At 40.5% G+C, this 22417-nt stretch overlaps 1 protein-coding gene across 28 annotated transcripts in view; it reads right to left on the bottom strand.

Annotated features, from left to right (window-relative positions):
• Positions 1–22417, bottom strand: part of LOC100977063 (cytochrome c oxidase assembly factor 1 homolog) — a 121066-nt gene that overhangs the window by 91112 nt on the left and 7537 nt on the right. The window contains exon 2 of one of the 28 annotated variants that reach the window (XM_057302856.1): positions 11501–11550. The exons of the other annotated variants lie outside the window; for them this stretch is intronic. The gene's annotated coding sequence lies outside the window, so the exon portion shown is untranslated. The remainder of the gene's footprint in view (positions 1–11500; positions 11551–22417) is intronic. 28 annotated transcript variants of the gene reach the window in all.

Raw genomic sequence — 22417 nt, 5'->3', positions numbered from 1 at the left:
TATATCTTTATCATCGCTTTGTAAGCACTCTAAGGACAAGTGAAGACTTAACTTCAACCTCTTTAGTGTCCTCGTTAAAAAATAAGAACATGAAGTCCAAGTATTCATACGGCAAAAAAACAAAAATCAAGACTGTACCAGCAAATCCGGGATGCTCAATGGCTTTAATGGAGCTTGTCCAAATTGGCCTCTTAATATTTAGCACCATCTAGTGGCAAATCTATTTTTTAAGTTGGAGAAAAAATATGGACCACAATCATACGTATGGAAAAACCTCGATCAGTAATAATATTTCAACATCGGTACAAATTAATGCTTTTGATAGCTGTTGAATACAGATGATAGCTAACATGGGTATCCACTACCTATCTAACAGGCTCTTTAAATCTGTATATACATAAAGTTTTCTATAACAAAAGAACAAAAAAAGAAAGCCTCTGAAAGTAGTCTGATTTGTCTCATAGAAAATTCTTCTAGACCCATATTCTGACTCATTCCGGCCTGAGATTTCAAATACGTTACCATCACAGAAAAAAACTGACAAAGATGCCCTAATCAGCTTTTATAAAAATGTAGGCAGATATATATATATACACACATACACGTATATATATGTACACATATATACATACACGTATATATGTACACATATATACGTGTATATATACGTGTGTGTGTGTGTGTGTGTATATATTAGAGTAAGGCACCTAAATAGCTACTTTAATATTCAATGCTCACACTAACCTTTCTGCATTTTCTTACAATAGTCCTATTTTAAAGAAAAAACAAACTGGCAAATGTTGTTTATAGTTTACAAGTGTAGTGAGTTAAGAAAATGAAGCCATATCAACACTGGCCACAGCACCCAAAACAAACACCTCCCTACTAGGTGCTCTGTAAAGAAGTAGGTACATCTCAGGCTGTTACTGGAAGCACAGAAGACCTCCCTCGACTCACAGCAATGATGCCATAAACAAAGCATTTTGCCAACAGTAGTAATAAGCTTATGCTGGTAAATCCTGCCTATCTCACCTGCTTTCCCTCCTACAAAAGCAAGCAAGCTATAAACAAAACCAAAAAGTTTACATAGACTTACAGCAATATATTTTGAAGATTCTTTTTCATAACAAAGTTGAAATACCTCCTTGTCACAAAATTATCTTTTTTACTTTTTAAAATCTTTTTGAACTTTTTAGGTCTGTGGTATATGTGCAGATTTTTTACATGGGTATACTGCATGTCACTGGGGTTTGGTGAACAAATGATTTCATTTCCCAGGTAGTAAGCATAGTACCCAATAGGTAGTTTTTTCAACCCTCACCCTCCTCCCACTCTCCATCCTCAAATCCTCCATCAACAGCCCCAGAGTCTGTTGTTCCCCTTTGAGTCTTCATGCATTCACTGTTTAGCTCTCACTTATAAGTGAGAATGTGTGGTATTTGGTTTTCTATTCCTGTGTTAATTTGCTTAGGATAATGGCCTCCAGCTGCATTCATGTTGCTGTAAAGGACATGATTCTGCTCTTTTTTATGGCCACACAGTATTCCATGGTGTGTATGTACCAGATTTTATTTATCCAGTCCACCACTGATGGGCACCTGGGTGCCCATATCTTTGCTATTGTGAATAGTGCTACAATAAATGTACAAATGTATGTGTCTTCTTGGTAGAACAATTTACATTCCTTTGGGGTTCAGTAATGAGATTGGTAGTTCTGTTTTTAGTTGAGGAATAGTCACAACTGCTTTCCATAATGGTTGAACAAATTTAACTCCCACCAGCAGTGTATATGCATTCCCTTTTCTCTGCAACCTTGCCAGCATCTGTTATTGTTTGAGTTGTTAATAGCCACTCTGACTGGTGTGAGATAGTATCTCATTGTAGTTTTCATTTGCATTTCTCTAATAATTAGTGATAGTGAGCATTTTTTCATGTTTGTTGGCCATATATATGTCTTCTTTTAAAGTGTCTGTTCATGTCCCCTGCCCACTCTTTAATGGGGTTGTTTTCTGCTTGTAAGTTTGCTTAAGTTCCTTATAGATTCTGGATATTAGATCATTGTCAGATGAACAGTTTGCAAATATTTTCTCCCACTCTGTAGGGTGTCTGTTTACTCTGTTGATAGTTTCTTTCACTGTGCAGAAGCTCCTTACTTTTAGGTCTCGCTTATCTATTTTTGTTTTGTTGCAATTGCTTTGGAAAACTGTCAAGAAATCTTTGCCAAGGCCTATGTCCAGAATGTTGGACCTATGACAAAACCTATGACATAACTGTCCTAGGTATTCTTCTAAAGTTTTTATAGTTTTAGATTTTACATTTAAGTCTTTAATCCATCTTAATTTTTGTATATGATGAAAGGCAGGGGTCCAGTTTCATTGCTCTGTATATGGCAAGCCAGTTATTCCAGCACTATCTATTGAATAGGGGACTCTTTTCCCCATTGCTTACTGTTGTCAACGTTGTTGAAGATCAGATGATTGTAGGTATGCAGCTTTATTTCCAGGCTCTCTATTCTGTTCCATTGGTCTATGTGTCTGTCTTTCTACCGGTACTACGCTGTTTTGGTTACTGTAGCCTTGTAGCATAGTTTGAAGTCGGATAATATGATGCCTCCAACTTTGTTCTTTCTGCTTAGGATTGCTTTAGCCATTTTTGGGTTCAATCTTGGGGGGTTGTATGTTTCCAGAAATTTATCCATTTATTCTAGGTTTTCTAGTTTCTGTGCATAGGGGTGTTCATAATAGTCTCTGAGGGTTTTTGTGTTTCTGTGGGGTTGGTGGTAACGTCACCTTTGTCGTATCTGATTGTGTTTATTTGGATTTTCTCTTTATCAAACTAGCTAGCAATCTATCAATCTTATTTATTCTTTCAAAGAACCCACTTTTGGTTTCGTTGATCTTTTGTATGGATTTTCATGTCTCAATTAGTTCAGCTCTGATTTTGGTTATCGCTTTTCTTCTGCTAGTTTTGAGGTTGGTTTGCTCTTGTTTTTCTAGAGTTCCTCTAGGTGTGGTGTTGGGTCATTAATTTTAGATCTTTCTAAGTTCTTGATGTAGGCATTTAGCACTATAAACTTTCCTCTTAACCTTCTTTAGTTGTGTCCCAAGGATTCTAGTATGTTGTGTCTTTGTTTTCATTAGTTTCAAATATTTGTTTTTCTGTCTTAATTTCATTCTTTACCCAAAAGTCATTCAGGAACAGGCTGTTTAATTTCCATGTAATTGTATGGTTTGGGGATCTTCTTGGTATTGAGTTCTATTTTTATTGCACTGTGGTCTGACAATGTGGTTAGCATGATTTCGGTTTTTGTCTGTTTTAGAATTGCTTTATGGCCAAGCATGTGGTCAATATTAGCATAGGTACCATGTATAAATTAGAAGAATGTATATTCTGTTTTTGTTGGGTGAAGTATTCTGTAGATGTCTGTTAGGTCCATTTGGTCAAGTGTCAAGTTTAGGTCCCAAATATCTTTATTAGTTTTCTGCATTGATGCTCTAACACTGTCAGCAGGGTATTGAAGTCTCCCACTATTGTTGTGTGGTCATCTAAGTTTCTTTGCAGGTCTCTAAGAACTTGTTTTATGAATCTGGGTGCTCTAGTGTTGGGTGCATATATATTTAGGATCATTAAATCTTCTAGTTGAATTGAATCTTTTATCATCCACTATGTAATGCCCTTCTTTGTCCTTTTTGATTATTATTGTTGGTTTAAAGTCGGTTTTGTCTGAAATAAAAATAGCAATCCCTGCTGTTTTGTTTGTTTGTTTTCTGTTTGCTTACTTGACAGCTCTTTCTCCATCCCTTCACTTTGAGCCTATGGATGTCACTGCATGCAAGATGAGTCTCTTGAAAACAGCATATAGTTGGGTCTTGCTTCTTTATCCAATTAGCCACTCTTTTAAGTAGGTCATTTACATTCAAGGTTAATATTGCTATGTGAGAATTTCATCCTGTCATGTTATTAGCTAGTTGTTATGTAGATAATATACTTGCTTTATTGTGTCAGTGGGCTATGTACTTAAGTGTGTTTTTGTGGTGGCAGGTACCAGTATTTAATTTCCATCTTTAGCACTCCCTTAAAGACCTCTTGTAAGTCTGGTGGTAACAAATTCTCTTAGCATTTGCTTGCCTGAAAAGGATTTTATTTTTCTTTCGCTTATAAAGCTTAGTTTGGCCAGACATAAAATTCTTGCTTGGAATTTCTTTTCTTTAAGGATGCTGAATATAATCCCTTCTGGCATGTAAGGTTTCTGCTGAAAGGCCTCCTATTAGCTGGATGGGGCTACCTTAGTATGTGGCCTGCACCTTCTATATAGCTGCCTTGAAGATATTTTCTCTCATGATGACTTTGGACAACCTGGTGACTATGTGTCTTGGGGAAGGTCATCTTGTATAGTATGTGGGTATGGTACAGGGCTTCTCTGAACTTCCTAAATTTGCATGTCCCTCTATAGCAAGGTTGGAGAAATTTTCACGGAAGATATCCTCAATTATGTTTTCCAAGTCACTGCTCTCCCCCCATCTCTTTCAGGAATACCAATGAGTCATAGGTTTGGTCTCTTTACATAATCCCATATTTTTTGGAGGTTTTGTTCATTTTTTAACTCTTTTTTCATTTTTGTCTACCTGCATTGATTCAAAGGAGCAGTCTTCAAGTTCTGAGATTCCTTCCTCAGCTTGATCTATTCTGTTATTAACACTTCCAATTGCATTCTGAAATTCCTGTAGTAAATTTTCATTTCTGGAAGTTCAGTTTGGTTCTTTCTTAAAATGGCTTTGTGGTCTTTCAACTCTTGCACTCTTACTGTGTTCCCTGGATTGGGTTTCAACCTTCTCTTCTATGTCGACTAGCTTCCTTGCCATCCAGATTCTGAATTCTATGTCTGTCATTTCAGTCTTTTCAGCCTGGTTAAGAACCATTGCTGGGGAGCTAGTGCAATCGTTTGGAGGTTAAAAAAACACTCTGGCTTTTAGAGTTGCCAGAGTTCTTGCACTGGTTCTTTCTTACCTGTGTGGGCTGATATCCTGTAATTTTTGAAGTTGTTACTTTTTGCATGGGACTTCTTGCTTTTTATATTCTTTGATGCTCCTGAAAGTTTGACTAATATTTGTTTGGTTTAGTCAATTGGCTTCATTGTGGATGCTTTCAGGAGGCCAAGGCTCAACAGAGCACTCCTGGGCTACATGCTCTAATCCTTGTGGTGCTGGGACCAGGCCTGTGGCTTTGTTTTCTGGCTCCTTGAGGTTAAGTACCTACTGCTCTGAAGGAGCTGAGATGTTCCCAGTCCACTGGCAACAACACTCCGATGGCAGCTGCCAGCAAAAGAACTCTGGTGGGGCAGCAATAGGCTCCCACGCACATGCATGCCTGCAGAGTGGCACGGGGAAGCTGTGGGCAAATGCACACTGGCAGGAGAAGGCTGCAGGTGGGCACGTGCCAGCAGGGGAAGGCTACCAGCAGGTGCACATTGGCAGGGGTCTGGGTCCATTTGCAAAAGCACTCCAATGGATAGATACGGTCTTATGGCAAAAAGCTATACTGATGGCTGCTGGCAAGCTGAGGCTGTGCTGCAAGCAGGTACAGCCAGGCAGGGAGGGACCCTAACAGAGGCCAGCAACGGGCAGTTGGGGGAGGTCCTCAGATCAGACTGGTCCCATTCCACAAGCAAGCCAGCCCTGTATTGTCCAGGTCTGGCAGCCAACAAAGGCTAGAGCTGCCTAGAGGAGTATGGTGTTATGGATATCCACAGCCATGCTCCACTGCAACTGTTCCCACAACAAACCCTCTGGGCTCCATGCAGGCTAGAGTTCCATCTCTGTCAACTCTCCAGGAAGTTATTCCTGCCAGCTCAGATGTTCATGAGAATCATGGGGTCTCCCACAGGTAGGCTCCCAGAGGTCTGTGGCAAGAGTGGGCCACTCCACATCAATTTCACTCACCCCATCCCTAGGAGCGACTCAGGGCCAGCGACAAACCATGGTGCTTGGCAACCCTGTGCAGGGTTTCCAGCTTCCTCCCCTTTCAGCCTGGTATCTGCATCCTCCCTCTGTCCACTCTCAATGCCTTCTTTCCAAAGATCTGTTCAGAGTGTGCTGGCCTACTTGATGGCCTGGTCTCAGTGGGAGAGGCTCCTCCTAGCTGCCTCTAGATAGCCATCTTGCTATTTGTCCAAAATTATTGTTAAAGAATAAAGCATGAAAGCAATTTTCATAACTTGAATAAAAGTAAAGTTTTCATCTCCTACACTACTGGAAAAAAAAATCTCTTTTACACAAATACTTAGAGTATTTTGATTCAAAAGCTAAAAAAGTATGTATTAATATTAGAATCTAAGCCAGGCGCAGTGGCTCACGCCTGTAATCCCAGTACTTTGGGAGGCTGAGGCAGGCAGATCACTTGAGCTCAATTCAACACTAGCCTGAGAAACATGGCAAAACCCCACCTCTACAAAAAAATAAATAAATAAATACAAAAATTAACCAGACATGGTGGCACACACCTGTTCCCAGCTACTCAGGAGGCTGAGGTGGGAGAATCACTTGAGCCAGTAGGCGGAGGCTGCAGTGAGCCGAGATCATGGCACTGTACTCCAGCCTGGGTAACAAAGCAAGAACACATCTTAAAAAAAAAAAAAAAAAAAAAACCCAGCCAGGTGCAGTGGCTCACACCTATAATCCCAGAACTTTAGGAGGGCAAGGTCAGCAGGTCACTTGAGCCCAGGAGTTTAAAATCAGCCTGGACAACATAGTGGAAGACTGTCTCCACAAAAAATAGAAAAATTAGCTGGGCATGGTGGTGCATGCCTGAGGTCCCAGCTACTTGAGAGGCTGAGATGGGAGGATTGCTTGAGTCTGGGAGGCTGAGGCTGCAGTGAGCTGTGATGGGACCACTGCACTCCAGCCTGGGCAACAGAGAAAGACCTTGTCTCAAAAAAAAAAAAAAGAAAGAAAAGAAAAGAAAAAGAAAAAGCCAGGCATGGTGGCTCACACCTGTAATCCCAGCACTTTGGGAGGCTGAGGTGGGCGGATCACTTGAGATCAGGAGTTCGAGACCAGCCTGGCCAACATGGAGATGCCTATCTTTTCTAAAAATACAAAAATTAGCCGGGCATGGTGGCAGGTGCCTGTAATCCCAGCTAGCTACTCAGGAGGCTGAGGCAGGAGAATTTCTTGAACCCAGGAGGCTGAGGTTGCAGGAGGCTGAGGTTGCAGGAGGCTGAAGTTGCAGTGAGCGAAGATCCCGCCACTGCACTCCAGCCTGAGTGAATTTTCAAGGGCAAAGCCTTGCTGGCTAAAACTGTCTCTAGTAATCTTTAAAGAGTTCAGTCAAATTAATAAATACAACATCAAGACTGAAACAGACTAATGGGCAAAAGGCATATGCAAATACTTACAAATTAGATGGAGGACGAGGAAGATCTCACATTGAATATTTACTGGGTATTAAAAACTGAGTGGTTCTTTTTTTTTAAAGTCTATCACACAAAGAAAAGTGCACAAAACATAAATGTTCAGCCCCATGAATTAAAACAAAGCAAGCACCCATGTAACCACCAGAGTCCTAGAAATTGAGGACTGCCAGTAGCCCATTGGTTCCTTCCCACTTCTTTCCAATCATTAACCCCTCCCTCCTCTCCAAAGGTAACTATCATCTTGACTTCTAACATTCTAGTTTTGTACTGTCTGATTTTAAAATCTATTTAAGTGGAATCATATACAGTAGTATGGATTCTTTTGTGTGTGGGTTTTGTTCAACATCATGTTTTTAAGGTTCATCCATATTGTGTAAATTGAGTTTGTTCATTTTCATTACAGTACAGTAGTCCACGTTTGAAATGTATAATTATTTACTTACTATACTGTTGATGGAAATCTCCCCACACAACTATTTTGAGCTAGTACAAATAGTGGTGCTATAAACATTCTTATACACACTACTTCAACGCACACATGCCCACCATTTCTGTGGAAGTAAAATTACAAAGTCACAGAGCATGCATACATTCTGCTTCTACACTGCCAGGTTACCAAAGTGGTTATATCCAACAGTGTAAAAAAATTTCCTTGGGCATGGTGGCTCATGCCTATAATCCTAACACTTCCAGCCTGACCAACATGGTGAAACCCCGTCTCTACTAAAAATACAAAAATTAGCCAGGCATGGTGGCATGCGCCTGTAATCCCAGCTACTCAGGAGCCTGAGGCAGGAGAATTGCTTGAACCCCGGAGGCGGAGGTTGCGGTGAGCCAAGATCACACCACCGCACTTCAGCCTGGGCAACAGAGCAACACTCCGTCTCAAAAAAAAAGTCCTAACACTTTGGAACACTGAGGCGGAGGGATCACTTGAATTCAAGACAAATCTGGGCAACATAGTGAGAACTCATCTCTACAAAAAATAAATAAAGTTAGCTGGGTGTGGTGGCACATGTCTGTAGGCCCAACTGCTCAGGAGGCTAAAGTGAGAGGATTGCTTGAGCCTGGGAGGTCAAGACTGCAGTGAGCCGAGATCGTACCACTGCACTCCAGTCTGGGTAACAAAGCAAGACCTTTTCTAAAAAAAAAAAAAAATTCCTTGCTCCATTGCTCCATATTCCCACAATCCCTCTGCATTATTAATCCTTCTATTTAGTATTCTGGCAGGTGTGTAACAGTTATATGCCATTATGATTTTAATTTGCATTTCTCTAATGATTTGTGGTCTTTGGCACCTTTTCTTATTTTTACTGGCCACTTGGATATTCTTTTTGGTGAAGTGCCTGTTCAAGTCTCTTACCCATTATTCTACTGACTTGTCTTTTTCTCTCTTACCCATTATTCTATTGGCTTGTCTTTTTCTCTCTTATCTTTTATTACCATTATTCTACTGGCCTTTTTCTCACTGATTTGTAGTCCTTCCCACATCCTATACATAATCCCTTTGTCATAGAGTTGCAACCATCTTTTCCTACTCTTTGGCTTGCCTTTCACTCTCTTAAACATGATTTTTGATAAGCAGAAATTCTTGGTTTTAATAAATTCCAATATATCATTTTTTATGGTTAATGCTTTTTTGTGTCCATTTAAGAAAACTCTTCATACTGTAAGGTCACACGGATATTTTCCTATATTATCTCCTATAATCTTTTTTTTTTTTGAGACGGAGTCTCATTCTCTCTCCCAGTCTGGAGTGCAGTGGCACAATCTCGGCTCACTGCAAGCTCCACCTCCCGGGTTCACGCCATTCTCCTGCCTCAGCCTACTGAGTAGCCGGGACAACAGGCGCCTGCCACCACACCTGGCTAATTTTTTGTATTTTTTTAATAGAGACGGGGTTTCACCGTGTTAGCCAGGATGGTCTCGATCTCCTGACCTCGTTATCCACCTGCCTCAGCCTCCCAAAGTGCTGGGATTACAGGTGTGAGCCACCATGCCTGGCCTATCTCCTATAATCTTTACTGTTTTGCCTTTCACAGGTAGATCCACAATCCACTGAGAATTCATTTGGGGTGTAATATGAGATACAGGTCTTGATTCACTTTGTTTTATTGTGTGTGTGTGTGTGTGTGTGTGTGTGTGTGTGTGTGTACGCATGAACATGCATATATATAAAATGCTCCAGCACTATTTACTGAAATATATCGTCACTGTTCTGCATGTTATCTTTATAATAAATTAAGTATCTACATATTCACATGTCTATTTCTGTATTATTCTGTCCCACCAATCTACTTTACTAACCAAGACTGTTGTGTATCCCTGCACCAATATAACACTGTCTTTGTTAATCCAGTTTTATTTTTTTAATTTCATATCTGATAAAACAAATTGTCCCACTTTATTCTTGAAGAGTATCTTGGCTCTTCTTGGCCTTCTGCACTGTCATATAAATTTATCTTTTAATGATGTGATAGCCCGTAACTAAATCTTATTAACACACTTAAAAAATATCATAAAGCCAGCCTAGAAGGGGTACCTAACTTGCCTGAGGGCCTAAGACTGCAAAACTTAGATTTGAACCTAGAAGTGTCTCTGTGCAAAGTGCACACTTTTTCACTATTAACATCCTGCAAGGCTAAACTCACACATGAAAATGTTAAGCCCAAAAATAAAAATAAATGAAAGTAAAAATAACAATGACCATTATTCCAACACCAACTCAAATTATTATGAGTTGCCAGATGCGGTGGCGCACGCCTGTAATCCCAGCACTTTGGGAGGCAGAGGCAGGCGGATCACTAGAGGTCAGGAGTTTGAGACCAGCCTGGCCAACATGGTGAAACCCTGCCTCTACTAAAAATACAAAAATCAGCCAGGCGTTGTGGCACATGCCTTAATCCCAGCTACTTGGGAGGCTGAGGCAGGAGAATCGCTTGAACCTGGGAGGAGGAGGTTGCCATGAGCTGAGATCACACCACTGCATTCCAGCTTGGGTGAAAGAGCAAGACTCTGTCTCAAAAAAAAAAAAAAAAAAAAAAAAAAAAAAAAATATATATATATATATATATATATATATATATATTTTAAGATATGTCCTAAAGAGTTGATTTATTAATAGTTACTGCCTAAAGCCCAATGTTATAAAATATGGGTCATGTCTCATTCCCTTTCTAGAGCTACTAAGAAGATGAAATGGATAGCTCTTTGGTAGGTGAAGAATAGAAAAGATTTATGGATGATTCCCAGATGTCTGGCTTGAGTAAAGGATGTTTACAGAAGGAAAATAATATTTCTTTAACAACTAGGCAGTGCAGCAGGTGCCTGACATAAACTATCTCATTTTATTCTCCCAACTCCAGTAGGTATTACTGGTGACCTAAATTACAAACAAACAATAGGATTCAGAAAGGTTAGGTAAACTTGTCCAAAGTGAAAAATAAATTACTGGATATCAGATCTTAACTGAAACCTCAGGTGCTAAGCCCTTTCCAAAACACCACAGTGCTGGTATCTGTGATATTTGTTTCACAACTGAGCTGAAAAACTAGATTTTCCACCAGGGAATATACAAGTGACACTAAAACAATAAGCAGCTGCCAGGGTTTCATTGTGATTAAATGTAGCAAGTCACATGGGAGCCTTCTGAGATAACTGCTCCAACCAGCAATCTTTAAGAACAATACTGTATTTGTTGATGGTTTTTTTTTCATTTTTGTAAAAAGATGTTGGATCCTTAATACATGTTAGAGCACATGTAATATCCCATCCCACATTTTTTACAATTTCAGTGCAGTGACAGCAGAAATCTTGTGGTTTGGTTCTTAACATATTCTGAGAGAAATTAAAATGAGGGTATTAAAGGCTCATGAAAAAATAAGGGTCACTAGCATACACCTGGGTGTAACTAATCAGAGACCAACAATTTCCATATATACATATATAAGAGAGCATGGTTAACTCAATGTAGGGAAATAATGTACCCACTTTATTATGTGCTCATCATACCACATCAGTAATACTAGATAACACAATAAGAACAACAGATCAACTACGGTAATATTCTTACCAAAGAGTAAGACTTACAATGCAGATTCCTGACCATTATTTAGAAAATCTCTGGCCAGAGCGAGACTCTGTCAAAAGAATGAAAAAGAGAGAGAGAGAAAGAGAATCTCTGATCCATTGAGTCAAAAGGTGGGAATCTGCTTTTTAAAAAGTTTGTATTTTCACATGTATCAAATAGTCATGTGTCACCTAACAATCAGGATACATTCTAAGAAATGTATAGTTAGGCAATTTCATCATTGTGTGAACATCATAGCGTGTACTTACACAAACCTAGATGGTACAGCCTACAACACACCTAAGCTGTATGGTATGGCCTACTGCTCCTAGGCTATAAACAGGTACAGCATGTCACTGTACTGAATACTGTAGGCAATTATAACACAATGATAAGCATTTGTGTATCTAAACACAGAAAAGGTGCAGTACAAATTTAGTACTATAATCTTATGGGACCAGTGTCATCTATGCAGTTCACTGCTGACTGAAATGTCACTAAGTGGCACATGACTGCACATATAATATATAAAATATATATGTGAATACGAAGAGAAACTAATAACAATAAACTCCCAAGTGTCCACTACCCCTATTAAAACACGGACTTTTACCAAGACATTAAGACACCCTGATCCCATCCCCTTCCCTCCACCGAGGTAGCTATTATCCTGATTTAATCATTCCCTTGCTTTTCTTTTCTTCTTTTGTTTTTCTTCTATCCCTCCAGGGAAAAAGAAACTTTTTTTTTTTTGAGACAGAGTCTCACTCTGTCGCCCAGGCTGGAGTACAATGGCACAATCTCGGCTCACTGCAACCTCCACCTCCCGGGTTCAAGTGATTCTCCTGCCTCAGCCTCCAGAGTACCTGGGACTACAGGCGCCCGCCACCATGCCCAGCTAATTTTTGTATTTTTGGTATAGACGGGGTTTTACCATGTTGGCCAGGCTGGTCTCGAACTCCTGACCTCAGGAAACCCACCTGCCTCGGCCCCACAAAGTGCTGGGATTACAGGTGTGAGCCACTACACTCATATTCCTCCAGAATTTTGAAGGCGGCATTGCTTCACTGCTTTCACACTTCCAGGGTGCTACATAGAAATCCAAAGTCATTCTGATTCCTGATCCTGTATATGTGATCTGGGTTTTTTTCACTCCAGAATCATCTCTTTACCACACGGTGTCCTGAAATTTCCTAATGATGGGCCCCAGTGTGGGTATATTTATTAGACTGAACACATGGCAGGCACATTCAATCTGCAAACTTCAATCTTCTACTGTTGGTCGTTTTCTTGAATTATTTTCACCTTTTCATTTCCCCCTATTTTATCTGCAACTCAACTGTATAAATATTGAACCTCAGGAACAGTCAGCTAAGTGTCCTCTGTCTTTTTGCCTACTTCTTAGGAGATTTCCTGACCATTATCTTACAACCTTCCAAAGATTTTCATTTCCACTATCATGTTTTAAACTTTTTTCATTTTCTAGCTGGACTTTTTTTTTTATTGACACATTGTCATTACATATATTTGAGGGGTACAATTTGAGGTTTAAATACATATATATGGTTTTTTTGTCTTGTTTTCTTTTGCTATTTGAGACAGAGTCTCGTTCTGTCACCCAAGCTGGAGTGCAGTGGCGTGATCTCAGCTCACTGCAAACTTTGCCTCCTGGCTCAAGCGATTCTCCTGCCTCAGCCTCCCAAATAGCTGGGATGACAGGATGCACCACCATGCCTGGCTAATTTTTGTATTTTTAGTGGAAATGGGGTTTTGCCATGTTGCCCAGGCTGATCTTGAACTCCTGACCTCAAGTAATCTGCCCACCTTGGCCTCCCAAAGTGCTGGGGATACAGGCATGAGCCACCATGCCCAGCCTCAATACATATATATGTTATATAATGATCAAATCAGAGTATTTAGCATGTCCATCATCTCACGCACTTATCACTTCCTTCTGGTAAGAACACTCAAAAGCCTCTCTTCTAGCAATTTTGCTACAATACCTTACTATTAACCATAATCACCCTTCTGTGGAATAGAATACCAGAACTTATTCCTCCTAACTATAACTTTGTACTCATTTGAACGACCTCTCCCTACCTACCTTCCCCCTCTCCCTGCCCAAGTCTCTGGTAAGTTTTATGGCTAGTCCTTTATACAGCATCCTGTTTTTATTCATCTTCATCTCATCTCTCTGAATATATCTGTAATTGGGGTAGGAGATTGTTGGTAATTGTTTTTTTCCCCTGCAAAGTCTGTATTTCTTCCAAGTTGCTTTTTTGTTTTGCTTAATTCCCACCATCCACCTTTGATGCTGGATGCTTTCCTCAAATAACTGGTAATCCTTGGGTATTTGCTTATGATTAAGACTGGGGGTCTAGAGCTAGGTGCACTGGCTCAGGCCTGTAATTCCAGCACTTTGGGAGGCCAAGGTGGGCAGATCATTTGACATCAGGAGTTCGAGACCAGCCTGACCAACATGGTGAAAGCCTGTCTCTACTAAAAATACAAAAATTAGCCAGGCATGGTGGCGCACACCCATAATCCCAGCTACTCAAGAGGCTGAGGCAGAATTCCTTGAACCAAAGAGACAAAGGTTGCAGTGAGCCGAGATCACACCACTGCACTCTGTTTAAAACATATATTAAAACACAGATGGCAGAAAAAAAAAATTAGCCAGGCATGGTGGTATGCACCGATAGTCCCAGCTACTCAGGAGGGAGGATCACTTGAGTCCGGGACTTCCAGGTTGCAATGAGGTAGGATCATGCCACCGCACTCCAGCCTGGGTGACAGAGCAAAACCATGTCTCTAAAAAAATTAAAAATAAAAATAAATAGTGAATCATCTTTTTGTAATAGAGTTATACTAAAACTTTAAAAGATTTTCTGTTTAAAAAATAAAGATACAATTATAAACCTATGGCTTATTACTAGTATGAACCAATACAGTATAAAAATTATATATTGAGGCTAGGTGTGGTGGCTCATACCTGTAATCCCAGCACTTTGGGAGGCCAAGGAGGGTGGATTGCCTGAGGTCAGGAGTTCAACGCTAGCCTGGCCAACATGGTGAAACCCCATCTCTACCAAGAAATACAAAAATTAGCCAGGTATGGTGGTGCAAGCCTGTAATCCCAGCTACTCGGGAGGCTGAGGCAGGAGAATTGCTTGAACCCGGGAGGCAGAGGTTGCAGTGAGCTGAGATAGTGCCATTGCACTCCAGCCTGGGCTACAAGAGCGAAACTCCGTCTCAAAAAAAAAAAAAATTATATATTGAGAAAATGTATAAAAATGATTTGTATCTGACACAGACACGGGATACTAGAAGAAATTAAAAAAGAAACAATAGGCTGGGCGCAGTGGCTCACATCTGTAATCCCAGCACTTTGGGAGACCAATGCAGATGGATCACTTGCAGCCAGGAGTTCGAGACCAGCCTGGCCAACATGGTGAAATCTCGTCTACTAAAACTACAAAAAATTTAGCTGGACATGGTGGTGCACACCTATAATCCCAGCTACTCAGGTGGCTGAGGCACAAGATCACTTGAGCCCGGGAGGTAGCAGTTGCAGTAAGCCAAGATTGCACCACTGCACTCCAGCCTGGGCAAAAGAGTGAGCCTCTTGTCTAAAAAAAAAAAAAAAAAAAGGAAACATTTAATACAAAAATAAATGCCAAATAAAAATCATTCTAAAAACTGAAAGGTAATACTGTATTTAGAAGTTATCACTCTTAATATGAAAGCTTGAAACACACCAAGTATTACTTGCCTTTTCCAATAGTCTTGAACTTTGTTTCATAATATTCCTGATACAGGAAAAAATTCATCCATTTAACATTGACATTGATCAAATTAATCTGAGTGCATCAAAAAGCATCTTTAAATTGAATGTTAAGAGTATGTTGCTTGGTGAAACTCCGTCTCTACTAAAAATACAAAAAAAAAAGCCAGGCGTGGTGGCAAGCACCTGTAGTCCCAGCTACTCGGGAGGCTGAGGCAGGAGAATGGCGTGAACCCGGGAGGCAGAGGTTGCAGTGAGCGGAGATCGTGCCACTGCACTCCAGCCTGGGCAACAGAGCAAGACTCTATCTCAAAAAAAAAAAAAAAAAAAAAAAAGGAGTATGTTGCTTCATATAAGCTTGTTTACCTTCTTAATGATTAACTATTTTGTCTGCCTCCTCTCATTTTTGTTTTGCCTTTGAATATTGCTTTCACTAATTTTAGATCAAGTTCTCATTTCGTGTTGAAGTATCCCACAAAAACACTATATCTTTTTCTCTTGTAATTCCTCTCCTAAAGTATTTACAAAGGATGACAGTCTATAGTGAATATTTAAACTCAAAAACACCAACAAACATGGGTAGTATTTAGATACACAACATAGCAAGAATAACACTACCTGATGCGACTTGGCTCTGTGTCCCCACTCAAATCTCATCCTGAATTGTACTCCCATAATTCCCACGTGTTGTGGGAGGGACCCAGTGGGAGATAATTGAATCATGGGGGCAGTTTTCCCCATACTGTTCCCGTGATAGTGAATAGCCTCAAGAGATCCGATGGTTTTATCAGGGGTTTCCGCTTTTGCATCCTCCTCATTCTCTCTTTGCCTGCTGCCATCCATGTAAGATAGGACTTGCTCCTCCTTGCCTTCTGCCATGATTGTGAGGCTTCCCCAGCCACATGGAACTGTAAGTCCAATTAAACCTCTTTCTTTTGTAAATTGCCCAGTCTCAGGTATGTCTTTATCAACAGCATGAAAACGGACTAATAAAGTAAATTGGTACCAGCAGTGGGGTGTTGTTGAAGATACCCAAAAATGTGGAAGTGACTTTGGAAGTGAGTAACAAGCAGAGGTTGGAACAGTTTGGAGGGCTCAAAAGAAGACAGGAAAATGTGGGAAGGTTTGGAACTTCCTAGAGACTTGTTGAATGGATTTGACAAAAATGCTGATAGTGATATGAAGAGTAAGGTTCCAAGCTGAGGTGGTCTCAGATGGAGATGAGGAACTTGTTGGGAACTGGAGCAAAGGTGACTCCTGTTATGTTTTAGCAAGAGACTGGCAGCATTTTGCCCCACCCTAGAGATTTGTGGAACTTGGAACTTGAGAGAGATGATTTTTAGGGTATCTGGCAGAAGAAATTTCTAAGGAGCAAAGCATTCAAAAGGTAACTTGGGTGCTGTTAAAAGCATTCCATTTTAAAAGGGAAACAGGGCATAAAAGTTCAGAAAATTTACAGCCTGACAATGTGATAGGAAAGAAAAGCCCATTTTATGAGGAGAAATTCAAGCTGGCTGCAGAAATTTGCAAAAGTAGCAGGGAGCCCAATGTTAATCGCCAAGACCATGGGGAAAATGGATACAGGCCATGTCAGAGACTTTCACGGCACCCCCTCCCATCACAGGACAAGAGGCCCAGGAGGAAAAAGTGGTTTTGTGGTCCAGGCCCAAGGTCCCCATGCTGTGTGCAGCCTAGGAACTTGGTGCCCTGTGTCCCAGCCACTCCAGCTGTGGCTGAAAGGGGCCAATGTAGAGCTTGGGTTGTGGCTTCAGAGAGTGGAAGCCCCAACCTTGGCAGCTTCCACATGGTGGTGAGTCTACAGGCACACAGAAGAACTGAGGTTTGGGAACCTCCACCTAGATTTCAGAAGATGTATGGAAATGTATGGACGCCCAGGCAAAAGTCTGCTGCAGGGGCAGGGCCCTCATGGAGAACCTCTGCTAGGGCAGTGCAGAAGGAAAATGTGGGGTTGGAGCCCCCACACAGAGTCCCTACTGGGGCACTACCTAGTGAAGCGGTGAGAAGAGGGCCACCATCCTCCAGACCCCAGAATGGCAGATCCACTGATGGCTTGCACCATCCACCTGGAAAAGTCACAGACACTCAACGCCAGCCTATGAAAGCAGCCTGGAGGGAGGCTATGCCCTGCAAAGCCACAGGGGTGGAGCTACCCAAGACCATAGGCAGCTCCAACAGCATGACCCAGATGTGAGACCTGGAGTCAAAGGAGATCATTTTGGAGCTTTAAAATTTGACTGCCCTGCTGGATTTCAGACTTGCATGGGCCCTGAAACCCCTTTGTTTTGGCCAATTTCTCCTATTTGGAATGACTGTATTTACCCAATACCTGTAAACCCATTCTATCTAGGGAGTAATTAGGTTGCATTTGATTTTACGGGCTTATAGGCAGAAGGGACTTGCCTTGTCTCAGATGAAACTTTGAACTGTGAACTTTTGGGTTAATGCTGAAATGAGTTAAGATTTTGGGGGACTGTTGGGAAGGCATGATTGGTTTTGAAATGTGAGGACATGAGATTTGGCAGGGGCCGGGGGGGAACAATATGGTTTGGCTCTGTGTCCCTATTCAAATCTCATCTTGAATTGTACTCCTATAATTCCCATGTGTTGTGAGAGGGACCCAATGGGAGATAATTCAATCATGGGGGCAGTTTCCCCCATACTTTTCTTGTGGTAGTGAATAAATCTCACAAGATCTGATGGTTTTATCAAGGGTTTCCACTTTGCATCTTTCTCATTCTCTCTTTGCCTGCTGCCATCTATGTAAGACAGGACTTGCTCCTCCTTGCCTTCCACCATGACTGTGAGGATTCCCCAGCCACATGAGACAGTAAGTCCAGTTAAACCTCTTTCTTTTGTAAATTGCCCAGTCTCAGGTATGTCTTTATCAGCAGTGTGAAAACGGACTAATATGCTACCATACAGAATAATATATTGTACTGCCAACTTTAGGACTTATTTTGCTTTCAAATTTTTTATTTCTTGAAACACCACTAATAGCGTTTATATGAAGTGGACTATGCATACAAATGTATTATTATTTATTTGTAAGAATAACTGTTAGCATCAGATAGAGTATAAAAACACATTTATTCATAAGATGGCAACAGCTATGAGACTGGCTGTCTAGATCACAAGCTTATCTCCTAGATGCTCTTGTCTCAGCTCCCAGAGATGTACAACTTAAGGTTTTAGTCAGTGTCAGCATGTCCTGCTCTTGCTTTCCACTTGACATCAGTGGAGCTCTAAGAACCAATCATATCTAATACTATTGACCACAGATCTTTAATTCTCATGAAAATGATTCTGTTTTCCCAATTTGGAATTACCAGTAACTTTCCTCAGGGTTTGGGATTTAAAATAACATACAAATTTCCTGAGAAATTCTGGGAGTGACTTCCCATACAGAAACACAACTTTATCCAGAGATCATCTGCTCTGAACCTCCAGAATCTGTCCCAAGGTGAATAGTATGCATTGGGAGAGTTGTTTCTTAGCGACAATTATCCAATCTTCCTTATTTCATGTCTTTTGCACCTCAATTTTCAGAGATACTTGGCTTTGCTACTTCTTGAGCTTTATGAGGATTTAGAGGATAAATCTGATTGGTTCATAGTTTTTCCCTCTGCCAACTCAGGATTCATAAGTCTTGGGTGTCAGTTAATTTTGACTCATTCTTAGGCTTTTCAGTACTCTACACTATGTTGATGTTGTCTATTTTCCAGGTCCATTGGGTTTTTACTGCAGTTTTAATGGGGTTTCAACAGGGAGCAAGATTAGAAGTAGATTCAATCCACCAGGAATCTACATTTTTTTTTTTTTTTTGAGATGGAGTCTCACTCTGTCGCCCAGGATGGAGTGCAGTGGCGTAATCTCAGTTCACCGCAAGCTCCACCTCCCAGGTTCAAGCAATTCTCCTGCCTCAGCCTCCCAAGTAGCTGGGATTACATGCGCCACCACACCCAGCTAATTTTTGTATTTTTAGTAGAGACGAGGTTTCACCATGTTGGCCAGGCTGGTCTCGAACTCCTGACCTCAAGTGATCTGCCCAGCTCAGCCGCCCAAAGTGCTGGGATTATAGGCGTGAGCCACCGCACCTGGCCAAGAAGAACTTCTTAATAAATAAAACTATCTCCAGCAGGAATGAACTGCCTTGGAAACAAGAAACTCAAGCACAGACTGCACAACTATTACTTATTAGGGATGCCACTAATAGCCTCTAAGCCCCAGATGGCTGTATAGTCCAAGTGGTTAGTGAGGCAAGGCTGTCATACAGAAAAATCAAAGTTAATAAATAATGAAATGCTAGAAGAATGAAATTACAAAAATAAAGTCAAACTAAGCGAGAGCTACCAAATATAAAGGATTATTCACAACTAACAGTATTACAGGTAATCACTGTCGAGTTTTAAATTTCCTTTTCTATTAGAACATAACTTTCCCCACACACAGAATCTGTACTCAGATGTGCATTTATCTCTAGATTCAGTCTGAGGAGTTGAAAAGTGACAAAGGGATGGATGGCTTCGTGACTACTATGAAAATGTCCCCTGACCCACATATTTCAATATAGGATTAAGCCTTGTTTTCATTACCTGAAATGTATGTTTGCTTACAAACAGGTTTCCTTGAATCTATTCTCCCCACCTCCTCCAATTAAGGAGCAAAGAGAACACCAGAGAAGCTGGAGCACAGTGAACAAGGGGAAACTGGCATGAGACGAGACTATAACAGAAAGAAGAGAGGCCAGATCACAGAACAGGGAGGAGGGAGGAATGTTGTGGGTCAAGTTAAATATTTGGGGTTTATTCTAAGTAAAATAAAAAGTAAAAGGCCAGGCATGGTGGCTCACACCTGTAATCCCAGCACTTTGGGAGGCCAAGGTGGGCGGGTCATTTGAGGTCAGGAGTTCAAGACCAGCCTGGCCAACATGGTGAAACCCCATCTCTACTAAAATCATAAAAATTAGCCAGGCATGGTGGCGGGCACCTGTAATCCCAGCTACTCGGGAGGCTGAGGCAGGAGAATTGCTTGAAACCGGGAGGAAAGATTGCAGTGAGCCAAGATCGCACCACTGCACTCCAGCCTGGGCAACAAAGCAAAACTCTGTCAAAAAAAAAAAAAAAGGAAAAAAAGAGTTCCAATGCTCAGTATAATTTTCTGTTTTTATTGTGGGAAGCAGTAATGTTGCATCCCTGCCTTTCCTCTTTATTAAGCGTTTTATCTAAGTATGATGGACTAGAAAGGATAAAATCAACATGGTCCCCTTCCTTTTTCTTTTTTTTTCAGAAACTTACAAACTTTCTCACAAACTTGTTTAAGAATAAAAATACGGGGAGTGACATGATCAGATTTTACATTTTTCAAAAATGGCTGCTGTGTGAAAAATAGGGGTAATAATATATCCTGGCAGATCAATTAGGAAGCAGTATATCTAGGTGAAAAATCATTGTTCTGTGCAACGAGAGAGGTAAAGATGAAGTGGCCATATTTGAAAATATTTAGGAGGTAGAAGTTAGAGAACACTGAGAGGTCTTAAAGTGACCCTGGATATTACTCAGGAGCCTCTGGATGAATGGCAGCCCCAGTCCCTAGGGAAGTATATACTGCCAGACATTAAGTTGCTGGAAGTATAAAGAAAAAGAGAATCCATTTTTTGGATGGGTTAGCTTTGAAAACCTATGAGTCACCTAAGTGCAAATGTCTCACAAGCTTCCTCTTCATCATTTCTCACTGAACATCTCCATTAAGGCTTCACAATCAGGATGCTGGCAATTAGAACCTGTATCTTTCTTCCATGGCTGCTCCATTTACTGATCAATGCCACCAACTACCAGAGATGTTATAAAGGGATTCCTACATGTGATAGAGAAGGCTGAAACATAAAACATCTGAAGTCACACTGATAAGCCTCTATTACTCACAGATTCATCCACAACACTGGAGTTATTCCTGCTACAAAGGTTAACCTTAAGGAAAGAGTTAATTCATAATTCTGCAAACACTGAAAACAAATACAAATGTATTAAGGAATACTTTTATCCATAGACTGCTTTACTAGTAACATTACAAGAATAAGATGAATTTTGAAATAGACTTTAAAAAATAATTTCAATAGTTAAATGTCAGTTCTTAATTAACCATCTTGATTTTCTGACGTAAAAAATGTACAGCAATTATCGTCCAGCTGACAAAAAGCCACAATCTTTATTAGTAAATCCTATTATATAGCACAACACTGCCACCTGTTGGAAGAGATAACTAGCCAAATGTTTTTATTCCTAAACACTAAATGCATGAGAAAGTTGATGAATTTCTCAAAAAAAAATGAAGAGACTGTTGACTTTATCCTTTCTAGCCCATCATGCTTAGATTAAATCCCTAATAAAGAGGAATAGCAAGGATGCAATGTAACTGCTTCCCACAATAAAAACACAAAATGGCATTTACTTTTTGGTTTTGGTTATTTGGATAAGGGGAAGATTTAACCACGAAGAGATAGCACTAGGGAGTTTTTGAGGTGAGGCAACTATTCTGTATCCTGACTATGGTGTTGGTTATACAAATCAGTACATGGGTTAAAATTTATAATATAAAAAGTTTATTTTACTGTACGGTAATTTTAAAAAAAAACAAGGTAAGAGAATACAAATATTCAGTACCATGGGAAAAGTCATAAGTTATAATGTGAAAGTATTCACATAAATTTCGAAGTTTTGCTACTTACAGCTCAAAGGCTTGAAGCCCAAAAAACATTAGAAAGATTCTAATGTAATACTGCATGCTGACATACTTAAATATAGATGTAGAAGTGTTTCTAAAGACTACCATTGCACACCAGAAGTCAATCTTTGCCCCTAGCACAGAACATTTCAATGAGAGGAACAATCTATAACCAAAAGTTAGGACATTCACCATTGATTCTGGTAACTTTTTTTTTTTTTTTTTTTTTTGAGACAGGGTCTCACTCTGTCACACAGGCTGGAGTGCAGTGGCGCCACTGCAACTCACTGCAGCCTCGACCTCCCGGACTCAGGTGATCTTCCCACCTCAGCCTCCTGAGCAGCTGGGACCAAAGGTGTGCACCACCATGCCCAGCTAGTTCTTTTGTATTTTTAGTAGAGAGATGGGGTTT

This window comes from Pan paniscus, chromosome 6 (assembly GCF_029289425.2).
Source record: "Pan paniscus chromosome 6, NHGRI_mPanPan1-v2.0_pri, whole genome shotgun sequence".
Lineage (NCBI taxonomy): Eukaryota > Metazoa > Chordata > Mammalia > Primates > Hominidae > Pan > Pan paniscus.
Note: the sequence above shows the minus strand (reverse complement) of the source record. Positions and strands in the feature narration are given on the sequence as shown.